The sequence below is a fragment of the Oryctolagus cuniculus genome, chromosome 1 (genome assembly GCF_964237555.1).
Source record: "Oryctolagus cuniculus chromosome 1, mOryCun1.1, whole genome shotgun sequence".
Classification (NCBI taxonomy): domain Eukaryota; kingdom Metazoa; phylum Chordata; class Mammalia; order Lagomorpha; family Leporidae; genus Oryctolagus; species Oryctolagus cuniculus.
In genome coordinates, this window is record NC_091432.1 from 125,101,700 (window position 1) to 125,121,502 (window position 19,803).

Consider the following 19,803-nt stretch of genomic DNA (forward strand, 5'->3'; position numbering starts at 1 on the left):
GGTAGATCCCGCTTCCCAACACTGCTGCAAGGACAACCGAATTTCACTTTGAGTTTCAGAGTGGACAAACCACAGCAAGCACTTGGCAGTCCACATGGTCAGGGTGAGAAAGGAATTCTGAAAACTTAGTAATACTAATAAATCTAGTGCAGAAAACTGTAGATAATGAATTGAGTTCATTTAAACAAGCGTAAGTGAATTCACTATCAGTGTTTCCCACCTAACCCCAGGAAGGGAAGGCAGGATAATGTTTGTACAGTTTGGTTGGTCCCATGGAGGAGGCAGGGAGAGATGGTGTGTTTGCACTGCAGAGGTAGAAGCTTCAAGTTCAGAGATAGCATTGGAGTTTTCCCAGAGTCAGGTGGGGAGAGGCACCGGCTCTTCAAGTGTGAACCCAGAGTCTACCAGGCAGCCTGTAGTGAAGAACATGTACATGTGTGCTCATAGCAGAAGGCCCAAGAGGGGGGCCGGCGCCGTGGCTCACTAGGCTAATCCTCCACCTTGCGGCGCCGGCACACCGGGTTCTAGTCCCGGTCGGGGCACCGGATTCTGTCCCGGTTGCCCCTCTTCCAGTACAGCTCTCTGCTGTGGCCCGGGAGTGCAGTGGAGGATGGCCCAAGTGCTTGGGCCCTGCACTCCATGGGAGACCAGGATAAGTACCTGGCTCCTGCCATCGGATCGGCGCGGTGCACCGGCCGCAGCGTGCTGGCCGCGGCAGCCATTGGAGGGTGAACCAAAGGCAAAGGAAGACCTTTCTCTCTGTCTCTCTCCCTCACTGTCCACTCTGCCTGCTGGAAAAAATAAATAAATAAAAAAAAGAAGGCCCAAGAGGGGGATGGCAGTTGATGCTGAGTGGAGATGTGTACAGAGGGCTGCAGGAACCACGCGTCGGACCATTACCTGATTCCCCACACAGATCGAAGGAGGAAGCCCCAGATTAGTGAGCTCTGTAGCTGGAAGTTTATAGCAGATTAAGTCTCATGTTCTGAAGGTGCTGCTCATTGGACTGTGGTAGCGTATCATCTACATATTCATGGAGAGGCCGGGAGCCTCACAGAATCCTGTGAATAAAATAAACAGATTTTCAAAAATTAAACTCCATCCCAGAAACTATCAAAGTACTAAGAACTTTCATTGTCTTTTAAAAAAAAATCATGATTGGGGTTGGTGTTGTGGTGTAGCTTGTAAAGCTGCCACCTGCAGTGCCAGCATTCCATATAGGCACTGGTTTGTGTCCCAGCTGTTCCACTTTTGATCCAGCTCTCTACTATGGCCTGGGAAAGCAAGAGAAGATGGCCCAAGTCCTTTGGTCCCTGCACCCATGTGGGAGACCCGAAAGATACTCCTGGCTCCTGGCTTCAGATTGGCACATCTCTGGCCGTTGCAGTCATCTGGGGAGCAAATCAGCAGATGGAAGACCTCTCTCTCTTGCTCTTGCTCTCGCTCTCGCTCTGTGTGTGTGTGTGTAACTCTGACTTTCAAATAAATAAATAAACCTTTAAAAAATCCTTGTTTATGTATTTAGATTTGTTTTGAGAAGGAGAGGGAAAAGGAGAAAGAGAGGAAGAGGGAGAGAGAGAAAGAGAGATCCTAAACATTGTTTCACTCCCCAAATGCCCAGAAACCAGGAGCCAGGAGCTCAGTCCAGGTCTCCTACGTGGGTGACATAGACTAAAACACTTGAGCTGTCACCTGCTGTCTTTCAGGTTTCACATTAACTGGAAGCTGGAATTGGGAGAAGAGATGGGGACTCAAAACCAGGCTCTCTAATAATAGGATGAAGGTATTACAAACACCTTCCCCTAGAATGTTCATTCTGAGAAATTCTGCAAACCCTTATTTTTAAATAGCAGTTTAGAGTTTGTTCCTACTCTCTAGACCCTCTCCCAAGGAAAGAAGCAAGTATAGAAGATTATATGGGAACTAAGAGATTCCCAGGTCATTTTTTTTATGCCAAAGTCATTATCAAGCTGAACTTTGGTTGGGCATAAACATTTTAAACTTGGGATCCAAACCGTCCTCACCTGGAGAAGGCTGGGCACAGAGCTGCAGATCCTTGAGCCTGGAGTCAAAAGCATGTTTGGGTTTCCATCTCTGCTGTGCTACTTGGGAGGGGAAAGACTGATGAATTCCTGAGCTGCATACTTTTATAGTGCCTCCATCTGGACAATACCTCACAGTGCTCAATTGTGGACCTCGCCCTTTAATAGAGGAAAAAGCGGGGCGGGCACTGTGGCACAGTAGGTTAATCCTCTGCCTGCAGCACCTGCATTCTATATGGGTGCTGGTTGAAGTCCCTGCGGCTCCACTTCCGATCCAGCTCTCTGCTCTGGCCTGGGAAAGCAGTAGAAGATGGCCCAAGTCCTTGGGCCCCTGCACCCACGTGGGAGACCTGGGAGAAGCTCCTGGCTTTGGATTGGCTCTGCTCTGGCTGTTGCAGCCATTTAGGGAGTGAACCAGCAGATGGAAGACCTGTCTCTCTGTCTCTCCCTCTCTTTGCCTGTAACTCTGCCTCTCAAATAGATAAATCAATCTCAAAAAAAAAAAAAAAAAAAAAAAAAACAGAGGAGGAATGTAGTGTCTAGTTCTATCAGCAAAGCACTAAATATTTACTCTGGTGTCAGGTGATGGAAAGAGTTACAGAACAAAAGAAGGGCAAGGGAGTTGAGGGTTGGCAGGTGGTTATTTTAGGCAAAGTGGCCAAGAAGGGTCCACTCCCAGGGGATGGCCTTTGAACAGAGTCTGGGGGCGCAAAGGTGAGCAAATGAGTTAATTCACATACAGCATGCACTGCCTTTCAGTTGGGGAGCTCAACATGCTGAAAGATCGTGCTACTGTGCTATGCAGGTAGACAGAATCTGACACAGGGCTAAGTCCCTGTCCAGAATCACAGAGGTTGGGAGTGGAGGCTTTCAAGTCTCTCTTGCGTTGGGGCTCAGAGTCTGCCAGGCTCTGGCATGAACATGGGCCCTGGCAGTTTTCCACCTTGGAGGATGCTTTGAGTGGGAAGGAACTACTGTTGAAAGATTGGACAAGCAGATGTAAAGAATGAGATGTCAAAGAAAAGGGGCTGCACGTAGGGTAGATCAAAAGCAAGCATGCCAAAGTGTGTGTGAGGCAGAGGAAGAAAGGGAACATAACAGAGATGAGAACAGGTGCCGGGACGAAGAGACGCTTTTAAAAAAATTTTAATAAAGGATATGTTTTGAGTTAATGGGTTTCAGTGGGTTCTCAGTGGGTCCCTGAGCCCCACGTTTCTCACAGTGCATTAGCTGTGCTGTGTAAGGAATCAGCTCCCAGAAAAGCAGGCTCATTTGTTCTCAGTCCTGTGTGCTCCCCACCCTCCTACTGCTCTGATGTCAACTTTTGACATTTTCCATCGGGCAATTTATCCGCTATCACCTGCTAGCCTTCCCATAGTACTGGTGTTTGTTTGATCTCCTACAAACTCCCCTCTCCGATCTGTTGATGAAATAATAAATCTGGGGACCTTTGAAGATAGTGCACTGCATGAGAGCACAAATGAAAATCTTTGCCTGATACTTAAGCATTCGGAATGCTGTGTCTCCAGCGCTGATGCAGTCCACATTGTGCCCTTCCTTTAGACACATTTAGACAGATCCATCAAGCAAGAGTCCCTAAAAGCCTGTAATTTTCCAGGCAATATGGGACATATCACATTGGTAATGGAAGATTCTTGTAAAGCAGCGTGATCCTGAGCAAAGCTATCTATTTATTTGATTTAAATTGTTTTAAGCACTTTTGAGTCCCTGGTGTGATAGCAGGACCCTCACATAATTTCACTTGAAGACATAAACCCGGCCCTCCACAAACTTCAAGTCCCAAGTAGCACACTTATTTAGAAAGCTAATATTTCTTAAACGTTTTCTGGATATCTGATAGCCCTACTTGAAAACCTTCAGGGTCTCAGTTGTTTGCTGAACACGTTTTAGGACCTTTAATCTGGAATATAAGGTCTTCTGCAGCCTAAACTCAGTTATCTGCCAGCCATCCCCCTCCTGTCTCCAACACAACCCCTCTGTTCTGATCTCACTGGCTCACTTGCCACCCTACATGCCCCTCTTCCTAGCAAACACAGTCCCTGCTAAACACTCTTGAGGACTTAATTGGAAGCCCACTTCTTTTATGCATTCCTTTATCACTCTTTGCTTTTCCTTTTAAAATTTGTGTTAATTAATTAATTAGGCAGACCGAGAAAGAGAGAAACAAGAGAATTGAAAAAGGCAGGGGTGTTCCTATCTCCTGTTCACTTCCTATATGTTCATAATTTCCTGAAGCTGGGGATGAGAGCCAAGAGCCAGGAACTCAATACAATTCTTCCATGCAGGTGGTAGGGACACAACCACTTGAGATATTACCTGTCACCTTTCAGGATCTGCATTAGTAGGAAGCTGGAGTGGCAGCAGGAGTGGGAAACTGAACCTTGACACCATAGTGTCAGGTGTAGGTGTCTTAATCAGACTTATTTTATCAGAGAAGTTTCAGGTTCATAGCAAAATGGAACAGAGGTGCAGAGTTCCTATACATACCCCTGCCTCCATTCTTACATGTTCCCCTTCACTATCAGTGATGGAGCAAGGACATAGCCCCTGCATTTGGGCCAGTTTGGTCCCACACCCTGTATTCTTTTCCACCCCACCCTCTGCATTCTTTTCCTACTAATGGGTTGCAGAGAGGAAGGCTGTATCTCAATAGATGCAGATAAAACACAACATCCTTTCATGATGAAAAACCTTAAGCAAATTGGGTATAGGAGGAATATTATTCAACCCTTTCAAGGATATTTGTGACAAACCCACAGCCAGCATCATATTGAATGGGAAAAAGTTGGAAGTGTTTCCACTAATATCTGGAACCAGAAAAGAATGTCCACTTTCACCATAGTTATTCAATATAGCCCTGGAATTTTTTAGCCAGAGGCATTAGGCAAGACAAAGAAATCAAAAGGATACAAGTTAGAAAGGAGGAAGTCAAATTTTCCTGTTTGCAGATAACAGGATTCTATATGGAGGGGAACCGAAAGACTCCACTAAGAGGCTATTGGAACTCATAAGAGAGTTTGGTAAAGTTGCAAGACATAAAATGAGCACACAAACATCAGTAGCCTTTGTATACATGGACAGTGCCATGCCTAAGAAAGAACTTGTAAGATCAGCCCCATTCACAATAACTACAAAAAATATAAATACCTTGGAATAAATTTAGCTAAAGAGATGAAAGAGCTCTATGATGAAAATTAAAAAACATTAAAGAAAGAAGGCAGATGTCCTAAATAGCACTCTGGCCTCAGAATCAGCCCTTAAGGCATTCAGATATGGCTGAAGAGCCATGAGAGTATTTTAGGCATGGAAAGCCAAGACACTCTGGGAAAAAAAAAAAAAGAAGACCTAAATGAAAGATTTCTGCAAGTGAGATCCCAGTGGAAAGAACGGGGCCATCGAAGAAGGAGGTACCTTTCTCTGAAGGGAGGAGAGAACTTCCACTTTGACTATGACCCTGTCGGAATAAGATCGAAGTCAGTGAACTCAAAAGGCTTCCATAGCCTTGGCAACTCATGACTAGAGCCTAGGGAGATTACTGACGCCATAAACAGGAGTGTCAAATTGTTAAGTCAACAACAGGAGTCACTGTGTACTTACTTCTCATGTGGGATCTGTCCTTAATGTGTTGTCCAATGTGAAGCAATGCTATAACTAGTACTGAAACAGTATTTTACACTTTGTGTTTCTGTGTGGGTGCAAACTGATGAAATCTTTACTTAATATATACTGAATTGATCTTCTGTATATAAAGATAATTGAAAATGAATCTTGATGTGAATGGAATGGGAGAGGGAGCGGGAGATGGAAGGGGTGCTAATGGGAGGGAAATTATGGGGGGGGGAGGAAGCCATTGTAATCCATAAACTGTATTTGGAAATTTATATTTACTAAATTAAAAAAAAAGAAAGAAAAAAGTAGAAGCAGACACAAAAAAAATGGGAAAGTTTTCCATGCTCCTGGATTGGAAGAATTAACATAATCAAAATGTCTATCATAAGGAAAGTAATTCACAGATTCAATGTAATCCCAATCAAAGTACCAATGACATTCTTCTCAGATTTAGAAAAAAAGTTACTAAAACTCATGGAAACTTAAGATACCCCAACAGCTAAAGCAATCTTAAACAACAAAAACAAAGCCAGAGGCATCACAATACCAGACTTCAAGACATACTACAAGGCAGTTACAATCAAAACAGCCTGGTATTGGCACAGAAATAGACATCTAGTCCTATGGAACAGAATAGAATCCCCAGAAATCAATCCCACTCATCTACAACCAACTAATCTTTGGACAAAGGAGCAAAAATAAATCCCTGGATAAATGGCACTTTTTTTCAATAAGTGGTACTGGGGAAAAAGTGCAGAAGTATGAAACAAGACCCCTACTTCACACCTTACATGATCATCAAGTCAAAATGGATCAAGGATCTAAATCTATGACCAATTATCATCTAACTACTAGAGTAGAACACTGGGTAAACTCTAAAGACCTTCTTGGAAAAGACTCCAGAAGCATAGGCAATCAAAGCAAAAATAGATGAATAGACGAATGGGATTACACCAAGCTAAGAAGCTTCTGTACTGCAAGAGAAGCAATCAACAGAGTGAAGAGGCAACTGAGAGAATGGGAGAAAGTATTTGCAAACTATGCAACTGATATCCAGATCTCAAGAAAATAAAGAAAAAGATCTCAAAAAATCCAACGACAACAGTAACAACAACAACAAACATCCCCCAAACAATCCAGTTAAGAAATGGAAAAAGGATTTGAACAGGCATTTTTCAAAAGATGAAATTCAAATGGCCAACAGACAAGTGGAAAAATGCTCAGGATCACTAACCATCAGGGAAATGAAAGTAGAAACCACCATGATGTTTCTCCTCACCTCAGTTAGCATGACTGTCATACAGAAATAAAAAAAACAATAAACACTGTGAGGATGTAGGGAAAAAGGTCCCTTACTCTACTGTCATTAAGAATGCAATCTAATACAGAGATTGGAAGACAGTATGGAGATTCCTCAGAAAACTTGATATAGACCTATCCTATGACTCATATCATATCATATCATATCATATCATATCATAGGAATTTATCCAAATGAAATTAAATCAGAGTATGCAGTAGTTATCTATATCCTCATGTTTCTCAATTCACAATAACTAAGATATGGAATCAACCCAGATACGCATCAATCAATAACTAGATAAAGAAAATGTGATATGTATAAGCCATGGAATAATACTTAGGTGTTAGAATGAAATCCTGTCTTTCACCACAAAATGGATGCAACTGGGAACAATTATACTTAGTGAAATAAGCCAGTCCCCAAAAGACAAATATCACATGTTTTCCCTGATTTGTGGTAACTAATAGAGTAACAAACAATGTAACATATAATTATTTGCATTGAAATCTTCAAAAAATTATTCCTGTGCATAAACTGTTGATATGAAATGACTTAAAGTCTAAATGAACTTAATTATTATCTTATAACAGCAGAGTAAATATTTAGATGCTACATTGCTGTTGGTTCTATCTCATTGAAAAAAATTATGAATGACTAACTGACAAAAAACTATATGGGTGAAATGGTCATTTCTACATTCAATTATTGTTCATAACCATTGTCTATATTTCCACTAAACTAGGATTTTTTGCTTTCTACTTGTGAAACTACTTATTTGGTGAAGAATTAAGCTTTTTTACTGTGATGTAAATTTAAAACATGTTATTTCAAAAACTAAAGACAAAAAGGGGAAGAAAGAAGGAATGAGGGTGGGAGGCAGGGAGAAAGGAAGGGGATATGATTATGTTCTTAGACTTATATCTATAAATCATATTGAATCTGTTAAAAATAATTAAAATGAAAATGAAAACAAAGAAGAGCCTGAGGGAAACTACCTCAGCTCCACTCTCCGTCATGGCCCTTACCTGGCTGATACTATATAAACCCAGCCTGTAACTAGGTTTTTTCTCTTTGCCATGCATCCATTCTGTGTGCAAGGCCCCTCTGGGAATTTATTCTCCCTTAAATACATTCATTTGGCTGTGAGTTTGTATCCTGTACCCTCTCTGTTCTGTCCCTCTTTCATTACAAACAACATCCCACCAGAGCAGCACACGTTACAATAGATGACTCTACATCAATACTTTGTTACTCTGAGTCCATGGTTAACATTAGGGTTAATTCTTTGTCTTGTATATTTCATGCCATTGGACAAAGGGACAATGACATGTAGCCACTGTTTTAGAATCACACAGAAAAATTTCATTGTCCTAAGGATCCTGTGTGCTCTACCTGTTCTTCTCTCCCTTCTAATCCCTGACAAAAGCTGATCCTTTTATTGTCCTCAATTTTGCCTTCTGTAGAATGTCCTGTATTTGGAATCATATATTATGTAGCCTTTTATGACTGGGTTCTTTTACTCAGTAATATGCACATAAGTTTCTTCCACGGCTTTTCCTGTATTGATAGGTCATTTCTTTTTAGGATTAAATAATATTCTGTTGCCTCTAGAATCCATTCCTCTTTCTAAAACTCTGGTGGTTCTCCTGTCCAGGCAGGAGCCACTAGCCTTGTATGCGATCTTAATTACAAAATGATTAAAGTTAAGCTAAATTTAAAAACCAATCCCTCAATCACAGTAGCTGCATTTAAACTGCTCAATGGCCCATGTGTCTAGTGGCTAACGTGTGAGACAATCCAGATACGGACAATTTGCCATCATCTTTGAAGGTTCGATTGGATAGCGCTGTCTGGAATGATTTGGTCATTTCACATGCTAATTTATTAAAGTTCTTTATAGCCAGTTATGATGCCAAATTAATATACCTTACTTAATTCCATCCTATTAACAACTCTATGAGGAGAGTGTTACTGCTGTCCCCATCCTGACTCTGCAACTCTGCTCTTCCCCAACTCACTCTCCCACCTCTTGTTCATTCTGTGGTATCTCTTGTATCATTGCTTTAGGTTTTAATTCACTTCTCATCGGAGGATGCTAGAGTAGAAAGAGGCCTGCATATTGTAGGTCTCAACACTATCGTTTTACAGCCAAGCAAACTGAGATTTCCAACTGTGAGTGACTTGGCCAAGAGGGACAGTGACTAGCAGAGTAAAGACTCCAAATCCAAGCCCTCTTGCTGTCAGTCTGGTGAAGCTTTGTTCCACCCTGCTTTCTAGAAGGCACTGACCATTTCCTAGTCTTCTAGCCCCATAGCAACCAGCCTAAATAAAGCCTTTCAATTAGAAGGCAGTTGATACATGAGTTCTCATTTGCTGAGAGACAAAAGTGGTTACCTACATTTGTCCAAGGGTGTAAAGAGCAACACCACGCTCTCCGGGGAAGTTGTGAGGAGCTTGACAGATCAGAGTGTCTTTCCCATACCTTCCTGGACTCGGAGTCGGCTTTACTGAGAAGGATAGGCTGCAGATGTGAGTGACTGTTACAAAAGAAGTGGTTGGCAGCCGACAGCAAAGCCTTGCTCATTCGACAAATATTTATGAAGCACCAGCAATATGTCAAATGCTGAGCCCAGATGTGGGTAAGATAGCCTGGAACAAGATATACAGACTCAAAGCTAAAACCACAAATTGGAGGATGAGTTGGGACCAGCAGCCAAGTGGTTGGGCACAAGACAAGGAAGAGTAAGACATTGTATTCTGCAAAGACAAACCTGCAGCTGATGCAGTGGCCTCCTCAGAGAATGCCCGGTAAGTACTATGGGGAAGAGCCATCTCTTGCTTTTCCATGAGGCAGGTGACCCTAACAATAGAGCCAACTGGAGCTTCGTACTTACAGCTGGAAGTTATCTGCAGCTCTGCCCTGTAAACTCTAAGAAGGCTGAGATTCCCTTCCAAGAGACATTTGAGCTGGGTCTGTCTTTGTTGCTTTCTGGGGAAAAGGAAGACAATAAAAGGGTTGGGGGGGGGGTTGGTGCTGTGGCATAGTGGATAAAGCTGCTGCCTGAAGCGCCGGCATGCCATATGGGCACTGGTTCGAGTCTTGGCTGCTCCACTTCCAATCCAGCCCTCTGCTATGGCCTGGGAAAGCAGTAGAAGGTGGCTCAAGTCCTTGGACCCCTGCACCCATGTGGGAGACATGGAAGAAGCTCCTGGCTTTGGACTGGCCCAGCTCTGGCAGTTGCAGTCATTTGGGAGTGAACCAGCAGATGGAAGACTCCTTGCTCCCCGCCTCTCCTTCTCTCTCTGTGTAACTCTGCCTTTCAAATAAATAAATAAATCTTTTTTTTTAAAGGGTTGGGAGGCTGGCGGTGGAGGCAGGGGAGTGGCTGGCTTCCTTTGGTGGGAGGGAGGAGATATCTGGGCCCTGACTACTGAGAGAACCTGGGTGACCCCTATTCTGCCCCAGGGCCCATGGTGACTTGGAGGCATATGAGTGGTCTACAAGCCTTCTACAGACTCCTGCTGGGAGGACAAGGTCGCCTGCAGTTCTTGGCAGGCTGGGTGCCAGGCCAGGGTGACTGGTTGGTCTGGGCTCACTTCAGCTTCTGAGCCTGGTAAAAGAGGCAGCTGTGGCTCCCAGGGCTCCCCTCATGCCTGGCCCTGCTGTGAGCTCACCAACTCCTTCTCCTTTCTTCCCTCTTTGCAAGCTCCCTCTTCTGCTCTGTTCTCCCTTCCAGCTCTTTCCTACCCCAGACGCTGCTTTCTAATGACCTGGCACCACGTCGGGAGACAGGATCTCAAGCAATCCTGGCTGTAGCACAAAGGGGCTGCTGATTGCTTCCTAAGTCATCTCCTGGCTCAGGCCCCTCGCCCTGCATCCGGCTATTCTCAGCACTGTGACCGTAGTGACCCTTTTAAACAGAAGTTGCATCACGTCACTCCCTAACTCAGACCTCTCTAATGGTTCCCATTCATTCCGAGAGTAGAAGCCAAGCTCTTTTCAAAGGACGACAAGGCTTTTACATGGCTTGACCCCGGCCTACTGCCCTCCCCCTCGCTCAGTCTGCTCCAGCCAAGCTGACCTCTGGCTTCTTGGACAGGCGAACGTGCTCCAGCCAAGGGCTCCGCTCTCACTGGACACCCCTGGGCACCCTCCATTGTGTCCTTCAATGTAGACCAGCCAGATGGACACAGAGCTTACAAGAAGATGAGACGTTCAAAGTCATCTTCCCCCTGTAGCCCTACTCCCAACACACCCCTACCCCCTCCCTCCTGGCCATCTGCACCTGCTTTACTGGGTTTGATTCTTTTTTTTTTTTTAATTTGACAGGTAGAGTTAGACAGTGAGAGAGAGACAGAGAGAAAGGTCTTCCTTCCAAGGTTCACCCCCCAAATGGCCGCTACGGCCGGCACGCTGCGCCAATCCAAAGCCAGGAGCCAGGTGATTCCTCCTGGTCTCCCATGTGGGTGCAGGAGCCCAAGCACTTGGGCAATCATCCACTGTCTTTCCAGGCCACAGCAGAGAGCTGGACTGGAAGAGGAGCCACCGGGACTAGAACCTGGCGCCCATATGGGATGCCGGCACCACAGGCAGAGGATTAACCAAGTGAGCCACAGCACCAGCCCCTGGGTTTGATTCTTTACACCCAGATCTCACATCAGATATGGCTGAACCAAGGGTCTGGACACCTTGGACACTGCACTCCCATCCCCTGTCTTTTCCCTGTCTCAGCTTCATTCTTTCCACAGTGTGAGCCCGATGGCCACCAGCTCCTCTGGGCTGACCTCCAACCATCAGCCCCAAGGCCAAGGCCAAGGCCATGGCCATCCATGCCTCTCCATGGACTACCTTTGATACCTGGCTTACTTTTTACCTTTCTGTGTGGTGAGGGGAAACATCCATGCTGCCAGGGCCAGCCCTGTTCGCACATCTGCCCGTGGAGAGGAAATAGGGATGGCATCAGCCTCTCCTCCAACCACATTGCTTGGCAGTGATCAGAGCTGATTCCTAACAGAAAGTTCCAGCGCAGGGTGCAGGAGAAGAGAAGTGGATACCGGACAGGCGAAAATAACCCATACTCAACAGATGCCCACACACCCTTCCCTGTGGGCTTCTGAGCCTTTCCTCCAGGGGCCGTCCGGTCTACACCCTGTAGTCACTTTGGGCTCTGCAGTGACACACCCTGTGCTCTGCCCCTCCCCTCTGTTTCCCTCTCTCTGCGGTGTTCCAAGGGTAAGTACAAGTGTCCTAGACTAACACTATAAGCTCTCCACACATTGACCTGGCCTTATCTTGCCCATTTTGTCTCTCTGCAAGCTCTGTGCCTGGCCCTGCAGGCCTGCTCACCCCAAGACTCCATGCTGCTCTGAATGCTGTGTTCTCACTGTCCAAAGTACCCTTTGTGTTCCCTCCTACTTGGGAACATTTATCCACCCTTGCCATCGCCTGTGCATTGTCTCACGTTGGTAGGCACTCACCAGAGGCTTCTTCCTTTCCCTTAACCCAATTATAAGCTACTTGAGGGTTGGGACCAATTTGCATATTTCTTAGTAGCAAGAATCAAGGCTTTGGTGTCTGATGGGAACTTAATAACTCATCACTAACTATGTAAATGCCACTTTCCCCTGGATTCCAGCCTTATCCCAAACAGCCTGCTTCAGAGATGTGAAGATGTTGGGAAGCAGCAGGTATTGGCTCAAGTAGTTGGGCTCCTGTCACCCACGTAGGAGACCTGGATGGAGTTCCCGGCTGCTGCTGCAGCCTGGCCCAGCCCCAGCTGTTGTGAGCATCTGGGGAGTGAACTAGTGAATGGAATGCTTGTGTCTGTCTTTCTGACTCTCTACATTTCAAATAGATAATAAATAAATGAATAAGGTGAATAACTTGCTTTCTGTGTCCCTTGCCTCCTCAGAGCTTTGCTACTCTTCTCTCTCACTTGTTCTGGCTCTTGCTTTCTCTGACCCTCTTGTATGGACACTGCCACCCAGGCAGGAGATCTGGCTTCCCCATCACTCCCTAGCTATGTGCACTCGTGCCGACTACCTTGCCTCTCGGCATCTTGGTTTTCAAATCTGTAACGCGGGGATGGATACCCAACGTGCTGCACGGTTACAATGAGATCACCTGAATGATGTGGTGGTGCCTGAGGCCTAGTAAGCGGCTGACTGCGCTCTCTCTGGAACCCTCTTTCTTTACAACTGACATGAGGCTGCCATCTCACGAGCCCTCAGCTGACTGCAGTGAGGGGCTAGACGGGGTTCCAGGAGAGGACCAGGTGCCCGGCGTGCTCCTGGGTGAGGGAACTTGGGTGTCTGCTCCAGCTTTGAGCAGTAAGCATCTGGCTTTCTCAGTTGTGTGGGTCCACAGCTCTGTTCCTAGCCACAACCTCTCATGCAGCCTCAACAGCTCCCCCTCTACTTGCAGGGTGGCAGTCCCAGCCTAACCCATTTTGGTTCTTGGCTGTTTTCCTCACTGACTCCAACTTTGTGCTGTAGTGGAGAGCAAGGCTAGAAGGTTTTGTTTGGTTTGGAGATTTGCATTTTTTTCAGATCATGCCTGCTCTCCCCTACTAAGCTTTCTGGCACATTTCCAGATCACTAGGATTGCGTGGATGTGTTCATGGGAATGCACCCTGAGGTCCTATTGAGCAGAGAGCACCACTGAGTGAATGGGAACCAAAGAAAGCCAGGAGTGGTTCTTTTGGACTCATCATAATAGACCTTCGACCAGTCAGCAACCTGTTCTTAACCATTCCAGTATCAAGAAGTTGAGGCTATGGAACAGAAAGGAATTCACCACCAGGCAGAACTCCTGAAGGCCGCACAGCATTGCTAGAGTGTGGTACAAATGGCCCTTGAGAAGTGACTATGGGGAAACCAGTAGGATGATGTCTCAGGGCTGCCCCGGCCCTGAAGCTCTGCAGCACAATTGACGTGTCAAGTGGTGGAAGGATCACAGAAATTTCAAAGGACAAAAACATGTTTGACTTCATTTGGCTAAGCTTTTATCAAATGATGCTAGCAGAAAAAAATGCTTTTTTCCTGCATAACCACTAGGAACATTTTATGGAGAAATAATCTGTCAACTTACATGCAGCTGCAAGCTAAATTCTGTGCACAAATGTAGGAGCTCACCCATTCATTCATTCAAGGAGACGTTTGTGGACCTGCTGTGCCCCAGACACAGATGCAGCAATGAACAGGAAGACACCATCCCTGCCTGCACTGGGTTTCCATTCCCGTGGCCATGGATGGACAATGAGTAAATCTGTGAAACATTCGCTCTACCGCATGGTGAGAGGCTGGAGAGCAATCATCTCTCTCTGCACAGAAGTAGACGGGGACTCCAAGGGTGAGAGCAATCAGGGAAGTGTCTGGAGCTCAGCCCCCATGGCCATAAGACAATCAAGAGAAACATCCAGAGCCTGGTCAGCCCCAAAGACAGCGAGGAAGAGGCTGTGCCCACTGGGTTTGGAAGGCTGCAAGAAGGCTAAGAGCCTGCCAAGGGAGGGAGGGAGGAGTGAACGGATAGAAGAAGCAATGGTCAAAGCACGATATTGGAATGATATTGCAAGAAACTCAAGAGACTTGGAGAGGAGGGATGCTAGGAAGGTCAAGGGCAGAAGAAGGCTTTGAATCCAAGCTGGAGGAGTGACTAAGCAGCAGCATTAGTTAGAAGAAGCAAATCTGAGCTTTCTGGACATGGATTGCAGTCATAAAAGGAGACGGAATGTTGAGAGCAGAGCTCTGTGCTCTGGAACTGAAGTCGAGTCTCCAGTCTGTGGCTCAGTCGTCACAACCTCAAGACAGGAGAGTGGTGTGGCCCACCCAGTATTGTGCAGTTCCTGTGTGCCTGTGTGGCGTGTACTGCCGGAAGGCCAGATTTCATTCTGAAGGGCGGGGGATTCAGGAAATAACCCCACAGAAGCAGATAACTCAGGGACCCAGCAGCTTCCTGTGTCCAGAGCTGAATATGTGAACTGCTATTTCTTATTGTGCTTCAGGGAGAGGCAGGGTCTGGTCTCTGTGACAAGCTGCACATGTTTCTTGCTCAAGACACTTCCTCTCAGCCCTCAGCCCTCAGTGAAATATTAATTAGGTACTCTTGTCCATCACAGTCTACAAACGGGGAAACCGTCAGAGCAGTTGGACGGCTCAGGTCTTCTAGTAAAAGAACTCCTGGAAGAAGAGCCAGGAGAAGGCTCCAGCCCTTTCTCCTGCCGAATGTGACTCATTCCCAAAATCTAACCATGTCCCCTTTTAAAACTTTTAATTGTGGTAAAAATACACACATAACATAAAATGTACCATATTAACCACTGTAAAATGCACAGGTCAATAATGCTAAGCATTCACAATGCTATGCACCCGGAAGTCATTTCATTTTACAAAACTGAAGATCTGTATTCATTAACTCCCTGTTAACTGCTGGCAACTGACATTCTCCTTTCTGTCTCATGACCCTGATCACATGGAACCTCATGTGGGTGGGATATGCGGTTTTTGTCCTTTTATGTCTGGCCTTTTCACGTAGCATAATGTCCTTCAGATGTGTGTGAGAATGGTTTCCTTTTGAAGGCTGAATACTATTCCATTGCATGGATGTACTACATAACCTCTACACATTCATCTGTCCATAGGCACTTGGTTGCTTTAACCTTTTGGCTTTTGTGGATAATGCTGCTAGCAACATGGGTACGCGAATATTCATTTGGAACCCTGTTTCCAATTCATTTGGACATATACTCAGAGGTAGAACTGTTGAACCACATGTTAACTCTATTTTTATTTTATTTTTTGAGGGGCTGCCATACTGTTTTCCATTGCAGCTGCACCATTTTACCTTCCACTATCAAGAGTGTATGAGAGTTCCAATTTCTCCACAACACTAATTATTTTTATAACAGCCATCTTAGTGGGTGTGAGGTAGTGTCTCCTCATGGTTTTGATTTGCATTTCCCTAATGGTTAGTCGTGTTGAGCATCCTTTTATGTGATTATTGGCCATTTATATTTCTTCCTTGGAGGGATGTCTACTCAGATCTTCTGTCCATTTTTTTTAATAGGGCTGATTGTTTGCCAGCCAAGCATTTTTAATAATCACTGAGCTAAGGTAATAAGTGTGAAGAAATAGGTCAAACTGGGATAAGCGTTTATCTGCTCAGGCTCCAAAATTCCAGCTGACTGACTTCCTCACCTACACACGGCCATGGCCAAGTTCATGATCAGAGTGCTTGTTGCTGTTTGTAGTAAGAAATTCCCCCAGGACCAGCACTATGGCGTAGCACGTAAAACCACCTCCTGCAACGCTGGCATCCCATATGGGTGCCAGTTCTAGTCCCGGTTGCTCCTCTTCCAATTCAGCTCTCTGCTGTGGCCTGGGAAAGCCGTGGAAGATGGCCCAAGTCCTTGGGACCCTGCACCCACAATGGGAGACCCAAAAGAAGCTCCTGGCTCCTGGCTTCCGATTGGCCCAGCTCCAGCCATTGTAGCCAATTGGGGAGTGAACCAGCAGATGGAAGACCGCTCCCACTCTCACTCTCTTTCTCTCTCTCTCTCTCTCTCTTTCTCTGACTCTCCTTCTCTATCTGTGTAACTCTGGCTTTCAAATAAATAAACAAATCTTTAAAAATAAAAAAAAAAATTCCCAACCCCCACAGAATGGCTGATAAAAGCCGGCAGCTTTAGGATTCTATCTTTCATCTAAACTGCATTTAGAAGAAATTATTCAAGTTTTTAAGGAAGTGCCTTTTGGGACCAGAATTTTGGCACAGTTTGTTAAGCTGCTGCTTGTGCCACTGGCTTCTCATATAAGAATGCTGGTTTGAGTCCTGCCAACTCCTCTTCCAATCCAGCTTCCTGTTAATATACCTGAAAAGATAGTAGAGGATGGCCCAAGTGTTTGGTTGCTGCCACACTTGGGGGAGGCCGGGATGGAGTTCCTGGTTCCTAGCTTCAGTGTGGCCTAGGTATGGCTGTTGTAGGTTCTTGGGGAATGAAGCCACAGATGGAAGATTCTCTCTCTCTTTCTCTCTCCCCTGACCACTCTGCCTTTCAAATAAGAAAATACACAAATATATTTTTTTAAATGCCTCTGGGCCGGCGCCACAGCTAACTTGGCTAATCCTCTGCCTGCGACGCCAGTACCCTGGGTTCTAGTCCCAGTTGGAGCGCCAGATTCTCTCCTGGTTGCTCCTCTTCCAGGCCAGCTCTCTGCTGTGGCCCCGGAAGGCAGTAGAGGATGACCCAAGTCCTTGGGCCCTGCACCTGCATGGGAGACCAGGAGGAAGCACCTAGCTCCTGGCTTCGGATCGGTGCAGTGCACCAGCCGTAGCGGCCATTTGGGGGGTGAACCAACGGAAGGAAGACCTTTTTCTTTGTTCTCTCTCTCTCGCTGTCTGCCTGTCAAAAATAAAAAGTGCCTTCTGTCTTTTGCAGCCCAATTGCAAGTATTCATACAACCACCGCCACAACTGTTCCTACTATCACCCTGGCCATGGCTGCTACGACTGCCCGATGCGGATCAGGGCTCACTCCCAAATACTCACCACATCTGGCACCCCCACGACCAGCATCAGTCTGTATTGACATGCACAGGTGAGAAATAACCAGCCACTCAAATCATCTGATTGGCTAGAACTCCTAGGTGTCTGAAAATGAGAAGAAAATGTGGGTGTTTCTTTTTCCTTTTTTTTTTTTTTTCTTCCATCCCAGAGAATAATGAAGCTCGTGGTCAGGAATGTTAAGCAGCAGCTTCCATCAGGCTGGGTAGTTTGTAGAGATTAACTTACCCCCTTGGCATGTTCAGGAACCAACCAGAAGGCTCTCCCAAGTCAAGCAATTTTATAATTAAGTGATAATTGTTTTTTGGAGGTTTTTTTTTTTTCCCTCCTGAGTAGCCTAGAGAAAGATAAACAGCTTCAAGAATCAATCGGCATCAAGGTCATAGGCTGAATTATTTACTGATTCTCTGCTATTTATCTCAAACTTTCCTCTCTACGAGGAAAAATTGTATCTGCTTCACAGAAGATTTAGAACGTACCTGGTTTGGTTTCACGGTCATTGTTACTGTCTTTTCCTTTTTAAAGACTGAGCAACATTGCCGTTCACCCCCTCCCGTAACAGAGCCTGGAGACGGAGAGCAGGAAATCAGATGCCAGGACTCGTTCCTGGAGCTGGGTCCAGGTGGGTGAATCTTGGCTGGGACCCTGAGCTGTAGGAGGTGCAGGTGGAGGAAGGGGCCTGGGGAGGGCTTTGGGCCCTTGTCCATTTGTCCACTGCCATGAAGACTGCAGCACCTGCCAGGCGCATCTCCCAGCCCTCTGCTTTGTCACATCCCATGCTGCTGCAGGCTCTCCGCTGTGCAGGCCACCCAGACATAAATCTGTGGCTTCTGTGTGAGGAAGTCCTCTGGGTCTTCCTTGCCCTCCAGGGGCATCTACATTATCTGCCTTCCAACGGGGCCTTCAGGAACAACCCCTCTCTACCTTCCTGGCCTCAAATCCTGTCTGCCTCTGCACAAAGACACGAACAACAACCTCCAGCACACCGTGCTCTGTCCTCACAGGTTCAAGTCCCCTGCTGGTCCCGCTGGGATGGCCTGTCTCTGGCTCCCGGAACAAGCCCTGCTCATCTGAGCTTTACCATCTCCCTCCCTCCAAGGCTAGGTGTTTGCTGCTTCCTGCATCCTCCCAGAGCTCATGGCACAGCCCTCTAGTGATACACTCTCATCATTTATAATAATTCTATGCATGTCCCATGATAGATGGTCAATCAGTTATTAGTGTATTCAGTGAAGGGATCTCATATGCTACCTGGGGCTCCGGAGAAGGAAAGAGGACTCTGGCAAAAACTTTGCCCATAGAATCTTGCTGGAAAATTCTAACAGCACCTGTCTGCAAAGTGTCTTGCTTGCCTTTGATAGAACTTCACCCTGACAAGGCATAGCTCTGTCTCTTTCAGAACAGCACAATATATAAAAATTCAGTATTACCAGCCTGATACCTTGGGAGACAGTTATCTATTTAGACAGGAATTGCAATTCCTCTGAGCAAAGCTGCCCACTTCCATGTACTTTACCATTGAATCAATTTGTATACAAACTTCAAAGAATGTGCCTGTTCTCTAAAGCAACAAGACACTTGTAGCAAACATACCCACGTTTTGATGGATCACTAACTCTTTCAGAGTATTAACATATTGGTTTGGAGCTTTAGGAATGAAAAGAGCTTAGGGGGACGGTACAGCCTAGTCTACATATCTCGGCCAATTCTGAATTGAGTTGGAAGCATCTGTCAACCTATATAAGAAATAGCAATGGATAATCAGAGAAAGAGAAGATGAGAGAGAGAGAGAGAGAGAGAGAGAGAGAGAATAATGTATTTATTTGAGAACACCAGGGCATTGCAATGGGAATAGTAGAGCCTGGGAGTGTGAGTGCCACCGTAAACTAGGGGCAGAATCAGGGAGGTTGAGGCAAGGCAAAGTTCTCAAAGGCAAAGCAAGGATTACGTCAGATGTCTTGGATCAATAATCTCTGGCCACAAGGATGAAGAACCAGGGGGATGTCACGCCAAGTTGCAAAGCCGGTTGGTGGATAGATGTCCCTGGAGTGCTTCTTTGTCCAAGGTTGTGCTGGCCTCTGGGAAATGCTGTGGTGCTTGGCAGAGTCACAGTTACATGTGCAAACCCTTTCTTTGTAACTTCCTGGATATTGATATTTGATATTTTCGTTGATGTTGACAGAGTGATTCTGTTTTGATTCTGATAGCTTCCACACTCCTTTCACACTGCCATTCTCCACATCCAGGGAGTTACTGAATATACTTCT

General features: G+C 45.8%; 1 long non-coding RNA gene across 1 annotated transcript in view; it reads left to right on the forward strand.

The window, feature by feature from the left end:
• Positions 1-18,687, forward strand: part of LOC127491475 (uncharacterized) — a 301,265-nt gene extending 282,578 nt beyond the window's left edge. The window contains exons 3-4 of the long non-coding RNA XR_007920181.2: positions 17,412-17,570; positions 18,062-18,687. This is a non-coding gene — a long non-coding RNA (uncharacterized lncRNA). The remainder of the gene's footprint in view (positions 1-17,411; positions 17,571-18,061) is intronic.
• Positions 18,688-19,803: the final 1,116 nt, after the last annotated feature.